Source organism: Topomyia yanbarensis, chromosome 2 (assembly GCF_030247195.1).
Source record: "Topomyia yanbarensis strain Yona2022 chromosome 2, ASM3024719v1, whole genome shotgun sequence".
In the NCBI taxonomy this organism is placed as follows: Eukaryota; Metazoa; Arthropoda; class Insecta; order Diptera; family Culicidae; genus Topomyia; species Topomyia yanbarensis.
The window spans coordinates 327318083-327331264 of NC_080671.1; the positions used below are offsets into that span (position 1 = coordinate 327318083).

The 13182-nt window shown below is 41.6% G+C and overlaps 1 protein-coding gene across 4 annotated transcripts in view; it reads right to left on the bottom strand.

Annotated features, from left to right (window-relative positions):
- The window catches only part of LOC131683828 (ras-specific guanine nucleotide-releasing factor 2-like), a 542029-nt gene that overhangs the window by 436783 nt on the left and 92064 nt on the right, over positions 1–13182 (bottom strand). The window lies entirely within an intron of this gene.

Consider the following 13182-nt stretch of genomic DNA (forward strand, 5'->3'; position numbering starts at 1 on the left):
CTCGTTTGATGTTGACCTAGTCAGTTGGATTGAAACAAATCTGCCAGACCTTAGTGCAGCTGGTGATAAGCACCACTAAGAGTGAAATGATTTGGTAAAATTGCAGTAAAATAACTTTTTTACACCATTTTGAGCGACTTAGTGGAATGCAACGTTTCAATAGCGAAATATTACTTTCCTTAACCCTCCGGAAGTCGCGCATATGGCTTACCGAACGAGCAGCCGCTGGTTTCCTAAGACGATTTCGCTAGATTTTCAGAGCAGCGTGCACTCAGTTCACTACCGCGACTTCCGGAAGGTTAATTTGTAGTAAATTTTATTTGTTTTTCATTTTCATTGCTTTGTGAAAGAAATTAGCAATATTTGGTGAACTCTTCGCCACCTTGAAACGAAGGGTTAGTCGGGAAAAATAAATCTGAACCAGAGCAATAGTTAATTATTAATTTAGACTTTTTAAATATTTTGTAAAGAATCAATTAATTCCAAAAAAAATTGAACCTATGCTTCTTCCCACCAAACCCGGAGAAATTGATGTAAAACCCGGAGACCCGGAGATCACTCCTGAAAACCGGAGTCTCCGGGTCAAACCCGGAGGAGTGGCAACCCTAGTTTTGGCACAAGCACATTTCAAACCTCTTAGATGTATTACCAATACAGTTGTATCCAAAAATTTAAAAAAAAGCAAAATAATGAACGGATGTTATGTTTTGGAACCTATGGAACCTGGCAGTGTTACGTACAGCATTAACATTAGGCTACGGATTTTAGATTTGTAACGATACCTTTTTTGTTTCGTAACTCGTCACACTACACGAATAAACTCTCTCTCTCGTATCAAAAATCTTCCGTAGTTCTATTTGTGATGGCCTCTAGAACACAATCATTGTGTTTAATAATATGGGAGATGCTCAATATAGAACTATCAATATTCGTACATTCGATGAATGAATTATAAACTACATCATTCTTTCTTTCATGGCTTGTTCTTCAAGGACTATGCATGCATGTAAAAACTAATCTAAGTTAACCTTTACATGTCCAACTTTTTCTAGTGTTCATAGGATTCAAGAAACACGAAAAATCCACTTTGATAGATACTTCTTTCGCAGTGCTGGAAGCTGCTCAATACTTACCTTCTGGTGCTCATACATTTTTTCTAGAAAATTTACAATATTCTATATGCTACGAAAAGATAGTCGAAGACGGTCCAAATTGATACGTTTTAGAAGTTTTCAATAATAATAAGAAATAACGAAGATATATCAAAATTTCATATCAACGCTAATTGGAAATATCTCTGATAGTACTGCTCCAGAAGAGTTCCATCAGACTAATAGCTATAAGTTCAGTTCTAGGGGCAATACTTATAACTTTAAGCGCTTAAATGAATGATAATAGTCCCAGTTACTGGTCTTACTTGTTTTTGTGAGTAAATTCTGCATAAATCAAAAGTTAAAGCTGTTTAAAAAAAATGTTGTTTATAAACAACATGAAGAGGTTGCTGAGCGTTATTCAAAAATGAGACTGATTTTAAACAAGAGAGTTTAGCTTATTTTAGTGATGTGCAATTTATCTGTCGTTCGCCGAGAAATTAACGCAAGCTGAGTTTCCGCATGCCAAGCATTCGTTCTGCATCTTTTATTTGAGTGAAGATTTCTTGAGGCATTTGCAATTGAATATAATGTTCAATGAGTTTAATCAGCTTCCAGAGTAATTCCACAACATCAAAAAATTAAAGGGTTGTGTGCAGGACACGACCACGGTGACATTGAAAAGCGACTTGGGTGGAAAGCCCAACTCCTACCAGCAGAAGGCAATGTATTCTTTACATTTCCTTTCGATCATGGTCATATGAGCCTGCCTAGTCCTAGTTTTCTGTGTTATGTTTATAACTGATTCGCTCTAGAATACCTATCTTTCAATTTCATTGCTATCGTTTCTCTTAGTCTTGCCTAAAACAGCCCGCAAAATCGATACAATAATCGAAATATCGCACGTTTACTCTCTTCACGGATATGGTCGGACAAAGTATTCATTTTGTTAAGTAGTCGTTGACAACCGGGTTGTCAAACATCAATTGAGTTATTTGATGCCAACGAAACGTGTACATATTTTATGTGTTTGGATATAAACGTGGATTAATCTATATGCAATGTAAAAAAAACAGCGTTATATTTTACGAATACTTCAAACATTTTACATCGTTTGTCATCATATTAAAAGTATGTACAGTTTTTCCCCACATATATGAATGCTAAAAAGAACCACTTAGACAGTGCTAAACAATGCATATGATATGCATTCGTTTAAAAATTTATTTATTGCATATTTACCCACCCCCAGCGGTAGCAGTGATCAAATGCAGCACTCATCGCAGCGCATTGTCAATATTCCTGATTGCTACTGCTGTTCTTTACGGCCCGTCGTTCGATGGGAGAATGAATTCGCTCGAGGAATGGTATTCTTTAAATAGTCGAGGATGACGTCATCCATAGAAGCGTAGTGTGCTGGGTGCTCAAATCTGTCGTACAGTGGCGTAGTAAGAAAATTTTTCGGGGGGGGATATGAAATTTTTTTGTATATATATGAAAAAATGTTCAAAAACATTCTGAGCAGGACAAAAAAATGTTCAAAACCAACAACTCAGGGAACGGGTTTGGGTAGTCAAGGTAGGAAAGCTAGCTGTTGGTATAGAATTAATGCTCTTCCCCTACGAGGACAATCTGGGCGGCAAACTTCCGACTGTCTAATTTACTGAGCCCTTCAGTTCCCTTGTGCAATTCAGTACCACTTCCTCGTTGAGCTTCCGACTGGTACGCGAACTACTCAGTCTAGTCCCCGACGATAGATCTAGCTTACTCCGACGAGAAGTTCCCCGGCGAGAGAAGTTCGAAAGTGAGCCAACCAGCCAGGTGCTGCGGTCAGTTCGGCGATTCCGGTAGAGTAGGGCATCCGGTTTGCTGGAGCCCCGGCGCGGCTGGTGGTGTATCGTTGCAATCTACGCGGTCTCGTTCCCGGCAGTGAATCGGACTGTACGCTGACGGTGAGGTCCCAGACGAAAGAAGTTCTCCCGATACCTCCCGATACCGATTTGGTTCAGTACTACAACTTCTTGAGCCCTTTGGCTCCGTAACCGGTGCCATTTAGCACCGCAACTCCTTTAAGCCCTTTAGTTCTCTTCTTGGGCCATTTGGCACTACTTCCTTGATGATCCATTCAGCACCTCGACTTGTTCGCGAACAACTCGGTCTATTCCCTGACGATGGACCTGACCTACTCCGACAGAGAATTCCCCGGCGAGAGAAAATCTCCCGAGATTGAGCTAATCAGCTAGGTGCCGAGGTCAGTTCGGTGATTCTGGCGAAGCAGGGTGTCCGGTGCACTGGTGCGCCGATGACCCGCGACTAGTGGTGTCTCGTCGCTGTCTACTCAGTCTAATCCCCAGCGGTGAATCTAGCTTACGCTAACGGAGAGTTCCCTGGCGAATAAAGTTCTCCCAATATCTATTCTTCTTTGGTTTTCGCTATTTTTCTGTCGGAGCAACCGGTGGGGTGCCGTGGTCGGTCTGACGAATCCGCATGGAGCGTGACGTCCGATTCGCTGGCGTTTCGACGACTCATACTCGCTTCTCTGTTGCAGTCTACTCGACTAGTCCTCGGTGGTGAATCTAGCTTATTCCTGCGGAGAGTTCCCTGGCGGTGATTGTTCTCCCGAAACCGTTGTTCGATGTCCATTCCATTGCAAGACGGTCGTGACCTACATCAGCGGTTCTCAACCTTTTTCGTACCACGGACTTCTTAGATATCACACTGGGTTGCTGCGGACCCCCATAGATAAACATCAATTTTGTATGCTATCAATATGTTATTTTCAATTTGTTAGGAAACATGACGTGAAATTTCAATATGCACTCGGAAAATATATTTTTCTTCGCGGACTCCCAGCAATGACTTCGCGGCCCCCTAGGGGTCCGCGGATCCCAGGTTGAGAATCACTGATCTACATCATATCTCTGTTTACTGCGTTCCACGTCTTTACGTCGCTTGTCATTCTGTAGGCTACATTATCCGGGTCGATGTCCGGTCCTCCCGTTTTAAGTAGCTCCCTGCACGTCACTTCAAACCTCGGACATTCAAAGACTCTCCTCGGACATTCAAAGACTTCAAACCTCGGACATTCAAAGACGCTCCGGTGTCTCCTCGACGATCTCACACTCCAAGCACAGTGTTGACGTTGCGTACCCACACCGATGAAGATACTCCTTAAGCAGCCGTGGCTTGGTAGGAGCTGTTTCAGGTGGAAGGTCATCTCTCCGTGCTTTCTATTGACCCACGCCCACAGGTTTCGATGAGCCGGTAGGTCCACTTTCCTTTCTCCGTATTGTCCCATTCCTGCTGCCACGTCACCATCGAATCGATTCTCATCATTTTCCTCACGTTTCTGGCGTTTCATTGTTTGTAGCACTTGATATCCTCCGTCAGGGTGATGCAGATGGGGATCATCTCGGCGACAAGGCATACTGCCTCCGGTACGCAATCGCAACTCGTACGACCAGCAGTCGAAGCGTCCTGTTCAGTTTTTCGCGGTTTCGTTATCTCCGTCACCGACACCTCCATTTCTTCAAGTGTCTCACCGTTAGTGACACATCGTCCACGAAACCAACGATTTTCACTTTCCTGGGAAGCCGCAGTGTTAGGACCCCATCGTACATCCCATTTCAAAGTGTTGGACAGAGAATGGAGCCCTGAGGAACGCCCGCTGTGACTCGCATTGCCTATTGCCCGTTTGTTTGTCTGGTACAGCAGTGCTCTACTCTGAAAGTAGCTCTTCAGGATCTGGCTCATTCTTTTATGCCACGCTGCGGCATTGGTCTATTCGAGGCTGGATGGCTTGGTGACTTCCCACACTTTGGCAGCAACATCAGTTTCTGCACCTTCCTCATTTCGGGGATTACCATCATCTAAAGACTTTAGCAGTAGCATCCTGAACATGTCCGGATATGCCAGGATCGCTGCTTTCAGTGCATCGACGCTTCTTTGAGCTCGTCGTTAGTCACTTACCACTCGGCTGTGTTACCTCCTTCTTCTTCGCAGTACGGTGTCGGTGACCAGGTAGTTGAATCGTGTTTCGGGAAGAGACCCTCAACGATTATCTTTATCTTACCCGGGTATACTTCAGCTGGTGTCGACGGACTCTCGTCTTCGTCATGACGACTCAGTACGCGTCACCCAGGGATTGGCGTTTATTTCACAGCACAGCTGCTTATTGCAATTGGCTTGCTAAGCTTGATCTCCCGTACCTACCTTCTCGAAACGTCGCTTGCGCTCCTCTCTCACTCTCCGATCTTACGCTCTAAGCCCGCCTTCTGGATCTAAGACAAGCTGCGTGTAGCGTACTGAGCTACTCATTTAACCCGTAAGCTGCATGCCGTCTACTGCATGGCCCTAGTTTTCATGACATTGTAACGTCACAAGCCGTCACAATCCTTCTTGTTAGATCAGCCGCATCAACGTACTTGATTCCGTTGTTCGCCGAAGTAACTCAACAAAGAGGTCTTCGTTAAAGGCTTTCGTCTTCCACTTTAGCTTGCGGCCATACCTTCTTCGTGCTGCAGCAGGGTTCCATTGGCCGATGCGGTAGCGAATCGCCCGGTGGTCTCTATGAAGATACTTCTCTCAGTCAGTCCATGTTCGCCGTCAGTCAAGGACTACAGAATGTGGCGAAATTTCTCTCGGTACCGATATCCGTTTCGTGAACCAATAAGTTCCCAGCTCCTCGCTTCGCCGCGATCTACTTGTTATAGTCCTCGGCGGTTGAGCTAGCCTCTGCAGTCTTTCACTACAAGGAAATATTTTCACAAGATAACTTTTGCAAATGAACCTTTGAGAATTTCATTTAAAATATTAGGCATATTTTTGTTTAACATATTGATTTTTTTTCGAAATTCTCCAAAATATTTCGGGGGGGGTTTCGTCCCCAAACCCCCCCCCCCCCGCTACTACGCCACTGCTGTCGTACGAGACGCTATAGACACGATGTTACTTGTCTGGCAAAAGAGCAACAACTGATTCAAACAGGCACGCGGCACATTTATTAAAAACTTTTCGTGTTCGTTTGAATCACTAAGGTGCTCCCTATCGTCGGCTCTGCAGGGGATAGATTGACTGATGTATGGGAGTTTCCACGTTTTCCGAGATCTATTCATTTGTGCTTGTTTTTCAATAGTGTGCTATTGAAATACAAAAACACTGTAGCAATAAAACGTAATTTCAGTTAACTCCAAATTGTTTGGTGATAACCAGACGGAAATCCGTTCATAAATAACAAAGTTATTAGCGTTCAAAATAGTGACGCAAAAACGTGACATCGTTTGATTTTAGAATGACACCCTGCCCCAGATAGTGCAGTAAGATATTTTCAATGTCAAAAATTTCAACCATTTGTGCTCTTACCACCCGAGGCTGTCACCGCCAAAAAGTGATTTCCTTAAAGTGATACTTCAATATGATAATTTATGCCTTACGTCCATTATGTCTAACATCCATTCTGCCTAACGTCCATTATGCCCAACGTATATTATGCCTAACGTATTTATGCCTAACGTCCATTTTGCCTAACGTACGTATGCCAAACGTCCGTATGTCTAACATATTTATGCTTAATGGGGTATACCCCACTGCTAGGCCCCATGCAAAACTGACTCAGACATGACATCGTTAAAATTTTAATAACTTCTTTTAACAAAGCCGGATTGACCAGCAGTCTTCGACAAAGTTATAGGCAATCAAATTATCTTTCTTATTTTCACTTACAGTGATGATATGATGCATACAGTGGCACCTGGCGGTGAAAATGTGAGGTAATGGTTTTTCTCCATGTGAATTGTCTAAAAATCCCATACAAACTTCAGGAGCGTTGGTCCGGTAGCTAGATTTGTCCGACTTCCTTCAAATTTTTGAGCAAATGCTCCTAGTGGGACTAGAACTCGAGCCACGGGTGGGCCGATAGGGGTCATTTTATTCTTGTCACTCTTATGTGCATAGATTGCGCTTAGCCGCAACATCGTCTATTCAACTGTTCTAAAAATCTTTTAAGTCTCTCGCATTGAACAGGACCGTGATAGTTGTGAAATCCCTGCAAAAAACATTTCCAAAATATTCTGCATTCAGAAAACCTTGCTTGTTTGCAGAAAACCAAGTGTTAATTTGAAAACCCAATCCGATTCCCAAGACTGGCCTCGATACAAAAGATTTCCAGAGCAATCATCCGGACAATTTATGGTTTTTTTCGACCCAAAACTAAATAGTACAAATATTACAGATTTCTAAAGACCGGACAGAACGATTCCCGACTATAACCGAAATTTCAAAATTTCCGTTGGACGAGGGCAGGACCGTGTTGGCAAGTTCTAAGCAGGCAAACGAAATTGCTTGCTGTGAGCTATTCACGGCGGACTATAGAATCTATCTTCCCACTCGGATAATCGAGACCGATGGCGCAATCTCCGCCGAAAGTTTGAAGTGCGAGGTTCTTCAGGACTGGATGAAAATACTGGATTGCAAGTGCACTTACATTCAGTATTAATCACGGGGGACGAAAACAAAATATACAACCAAAATTATCGGGTGACCTTCGCTGGATCCGCTTTACCAAACTACATTATTTCTCATGTGCGAGGTTTGTCTGCCTGTCCATCTTTCTGTAACACGGGTGATGAATTGCTATCCATAGTAGCAATAAATCCCTCTGTATGAAGGTCAGCGCGAATCATGTGCAATAAAAACGTTGAAAAGTGTCTTTACTGCGCGGAGAATCTGCACTGTATCTCATAGATCCAAAGTGTTTCTGGTAAATGAAACTTCAACAATTTCAACCAGCATATCCAATTTGTTTGTGAAACATTTTTCGAGTGTGTATAAAATCGGTTTGACTATCTCTGCTTACGTTGAACATGGTTTTCGTGATGTTCCCTGTGATGTGATACATTTTGGGAATAACCGATTTTCCGACGTAGACATTCGAGCTGCTACTAGTAAGCTGAAATTATTAGCATCAACAGGGCCAGATGGCATCCACTCTGTTGTTCTAAAACGATGCGCGAGTGCATTATGTGCGCCTTCAAAACTATATTTTAACCAATCGTTGTCACAATCAGTATTCCCTACGCGTTGGAAACAATGTCGCCCATTAAATTTTTTTTTGAAAACATTCGAGGTATAACTTCTCTTTCGGCTAGAGCAAAAATGTTTCAGATTCTAGTGGGGACCCATTCATATACCACGTGGATAAAAGAAACGCCGCCTCCTCCCCCTACGTGGACAAACGTGAAACATTCCTACCCCTACCCCTCCATGTGGACTATGCAATAGAATGAGGTAATTTCATAAAAATGAATTTTCAGAAAATTGTGCAATGTGTCAGACTACTATGATGCAGAAGGACTTAATAAAAATCGTTGGAACTTCTGCCACAAAATTCTTTGGTATTACGTGAAATTTTCACATAAATATCTCATTTCTGATCCTTGAGGCACACATGAATATACTAGCAAAAACTCCTCGAAATACTATTATTGGAAAATACCGCTTGAAGTCGTTTGCTAATATTGCTAATATATGAAATATAATAACTTGGTTGCGTTTCTTTCAAAATTAAACATCGGATGCAGTTTTGAGCATAGAGTACCGTGAGAAATGCTATCGAATGCTTTTGAAAAGTCCAATAAAATTAAAATAACCTTATTATTTTTATCGAGCACAATTCCAATATCGTCGCCAATCTCTAACATGGCTGCCTTCGTGCTATGACTAGAACGATATCCGGACCGAAAAGTTGAAATTAAATTTCTATCGTGCAGGTAATCAAATATTTGCTTCTTCAAAATGCGTTCGAAGACTGTATCATAAAATGCTTATAGGCCTCAAATTGTCAAAGGAACATAGGTTGGCTCGTTTCTTGAGAGGAATAATTTTGGATTTTTCTCAAAGAATCAGGGAACGTACATGTTGATATTATGGTGTTGAAAATGTGCTTTAGTGATTTCGAAATTAGTGGCAATAAAAGTTTTGTAAACTAAATTGGTATCTCGTCAAGGCCTACAGCATTAAATGTAACATCGTGAATTACATTCATGATTTCACATTTCTGGATATTGCGGAATTGCAACCGATTTACAATGGGCTTACATCTGAAAAAAATACCGGGAACATCAGTAGAAAAATTTCTTGCAAAAGAGTTACTTATCTCATCTGCATTAAACGTGTTTTCAGTAATCCTTGAGCGTGTAGTAAAACCCATTTCCTAATTCTTTTTCCGAAAAACGTTGGGTGTAAGCTTGGTATCAATATGAGAATTATAATATTCTTGTTTTGCCTTGACAACTAACATATTTGCTATGTTCTTCAATTGTTTATAAATAAGATAACCTTCAGAACGTTTATATCATTTCCACCTTCTATAGGAAATATGACGATCAATCTTGGGTTTTTGGATAGATGTGTTGAACCAAGGGTTGGACTAGACTGGAAGACTGGAAGACTGGAAGACTGGAAAACTGGAAAACTGGAAGACTGGAAGACTGGAAGACTGGAAGACTGGAAGACTGGAAGACTGGAAGACTGGAAGACTGGAAGACTGGAAGACTGGAAGACTGGAAGACTGGAAGACTGGAAGACTGGAAGACTGGAAGACTGGAAGACTGGAAGACTGGAAGACTGGAAGACTGGAAGACTGGAAGACTGGAAGACTGGAAGACTGGAAGACTGGAAGACTGGAAGACTGGAAGACTGGAAGACTGGAAGACTGGAAGACTGGAAGACTGGAAGACTGGAAGACTGGAAGACTGGAAGACTGGAAGACTGGAAGACTGGAAGACTGGAAGACTGGAAGACTGGAAGACTGGAAGACTGGAAGACTGGAAGACTGGAAGACTGGAAGACTGGAAGACTGGAAGACTGGAAGACTGGAAGACTGGAAGACTGGAAGACTGGAAGACTGGAAGACTGGAAGACTGGAAGACTGGAAGACTGGAAGACTGGAAGACTGGAAGACTGGAAGACTGGAAGACTGGAAGACTGGAAGACTGGAAGACTGGAAGACTGGAAGACTGGAAGACTGGAAGACTGGAAGACTGGAAGACTGGAAGACTGGAAGACTGGAAGACTGGAAGACTGGAAGACTGGAAGACTGGAAGACTGGAAGACTGGAAGACTGGAAGACTGGAAGACTGGAAGACTGGAAGACTGGAAGACTGGAAGACTGGAAGACTGGAAGACTGGAAGACTGGAAGACTGGAAGACTGGAAGACTGGAAGACTGGAAGACTGGAAGACTGGAAGACTGGAAGACTGGAAGACTGGAAGACTGGAAGACTGGAAGACTGGAAGACTGGAAGACTGGAAGACTGGAAGACTGGAAGACTGGAAGACTGGAAGACTGGAAGACTGGAAGACTGGAAGACTGGAAGACTGGAAGACTGGAAGACTGGAAGACTGGAAGACTGGAAGACTGGAAGACTGGAAGACTGGAAGACTGGAAGACTGGAAGACTGGAAGACTGGAAGACTGGAAGACTGGAAGACTGGAAGACTGGAAGACTGGAAGACTGGAAGACTGGAAGACTGGAAGACTGGAAGACTGGAAGACTGGAAGACTGGAAGACTGGAAGACTGGAAGACTGGAAGACTGGAAGACTGGAAGACTGGAAGACTGGAAGACTGGAAGACTGGAAGACTGGAAGACTGGAAGACTGGAAGACTGGAAGACTGGAAGACTGGAAGACTGGAAGACTGGAAGACTGGAAGACTGGAAGACTGGAAGACTGGAAGACTGGAAGACTGGAAGACTGGAAGACTGGAAGACTGGAAGACTGGAAGACTGGAAGACTGGAAGACTGGAAGACTGGAAGACTGGAAGACTGGAAGACTGGAAGACTGGAAGACTGGAAGACTGGAAGACTGGAAGACTGGAAGACTGGAAGACTGGAAGACTGGAAGACTGGAAGACTGGAAGACTGGAAGACTGGAAGACTGGAAGACTGGAAGACTGGAAGACTGAAAGACTGGAAGACTAGAAGACTGGAAGACTGGAAGACTGGAAGACTGGAAGACTGGAAGACTGGAAGACTGGAAGACTGGAAGACTGGAAGACTGGAAGACTAGAAGACTGGAAGACTGGAAGACTGGAAGACTGGAAGACTGGAAGACTGGAAGACTGGAAGACTAGAAGACTGGATGACTGGAAGACTGGAAAACTGGAAAACTGGAAGACAGTTGTTCATCTCAAAAATGATAATTTTTATGGAACAATTGACAAACTTTTCTAAAATTTATTTTATGCCTGATAGAGCAGCAGCACAATACAAAAATAAAAAGAACTTCGCAAGCTTGTGTAGATTTCAGTCAAAGTATGAATTAAGCGCAGAATGGCATTTGTTTTGCAACATCCCATGGAAAAGGCCCTGTGATGCTATTGGTGGCACTCTCAAGCGAATGGCACAAAGAACCGGTCTAGCTCGCGACTATGCAAATACCCTAACAACTCCCCGAGAGTTATATAGCTGGGCAGTTGAACAAACTGATGAAAATATCACAAAAATTAAATTTCTGCTACATTTCCACAGAACAATACGACCAAATGTCAGAAGAACTGGAATAACTGTATAATAACTCCAAAACAATGTCTGGCACTCAGAAATTCCACAGTTTTGCGCCTATTCCTGGTGGCAAAGTAGAGCCGAAAAAGTATTCTAATTCAGAAAATGAACCGAAAATATTCTCCTTGGATATAAATAATACAACGTAGCATGCATGAAGATAGTTTTAAAACAAATATTATATATAAAAATAAAAAAATAAATATGTAAAATTCAACACATAATGCCGTGGTGGTTATTTTTTTCCAGATCCTTCCTCTGAACTAAACAAAAAAATAAAGAAGTAATAATTTGTTTAATGACATAAACTCTTTTTAATGGGTTCTTGATTAATAAAAATATACTTAGTTGCAAAATTAGACAATATCATCTCACAAACTAAGTTTTATTGGATTCTGAGATGATTATGACTTTCATTGGTTTGGTTTTCGATAAAAATACATGGAAAAAAAATCTGATTGGACAAGGAACAACATTTTTGTGTAGGATTTGTTATTTTAGACCATTTAAAAAAATGGTAAAAAAAGTTTGACCCTTTTCAAAAGACTATATCATTTTTGGAATAACAAAGTATGCAAAGGTGCTTTTTGTGGCAAAGTTCTTATGTTCAGGAAGTTTCATTAAAATCTGAAAGGGCGCTGCCAACATTTGTTCGAGTTGGTGCGAGATTCGTCAGAAAACTTGCTGTTCTTCTCCGTCATCGTTGTCCGCCCTCTCTTCTCTCTCTGTTAGACTCCTGTTACCACTATGTCGGAATAAAATGTAATTCCTATGCAAATAGGCCTTTTCCCTTTTACAATCCATTAAAATTAAAATCGAACAAAAAAGTGAAACTGCTCTAACGGAAATCATGGTGAAATCTGCGCTTTGCTATCTTGTAAGGTAAAAAGTGCTTGATTGAAATCATTTTGTGCATCTAGTACAAAATACCCATGATCATAAATAAACGTTTCGACTTCGTCTAATCAGTATCTGGCTGTAAACTTGATCATTATTGTTGTAAAGAACTATGTTAAAAAGTTCAAAGAAAAGTGGTTGTTTTATAAATAACGATAAAAAGAGGAAGCATGTTTTAGCTTATCAATATGCAATAATAATCTTTTAAAAATTCTAGAACATCAAGATCAGCACAGATTTAAAAAATAAGGATTTTCTAAAAAAAATCAGTTAACATTCCTGGGGATAAATATAGCGTAGTTCGTAAAACGATTACCTTGTATGCAGCTCACCTGGGTTCCATTCCCAACTCCGCACATAGCGTTAGAGATTCTTCCAAAAGAGATTTCTCTAACCCAAAAGAAGACGAACTACCCTAAAGTTAAAACTTCTATAATAAAAAAAAAGGTTTACAATACATTAAACAAAAAGCCATTGAGAAACTTTTGAGGATGAAATATGAAATCGACAATATGAGGAAAGCGATTTTGCACAGATTTTTACAAATTTTATTTAATAATAAACACAAATTATAAGCGGAATCTACAAGTTCGTTGAAATTTGGGATGGTTGTTGTACGTTAGTTTCACTATAT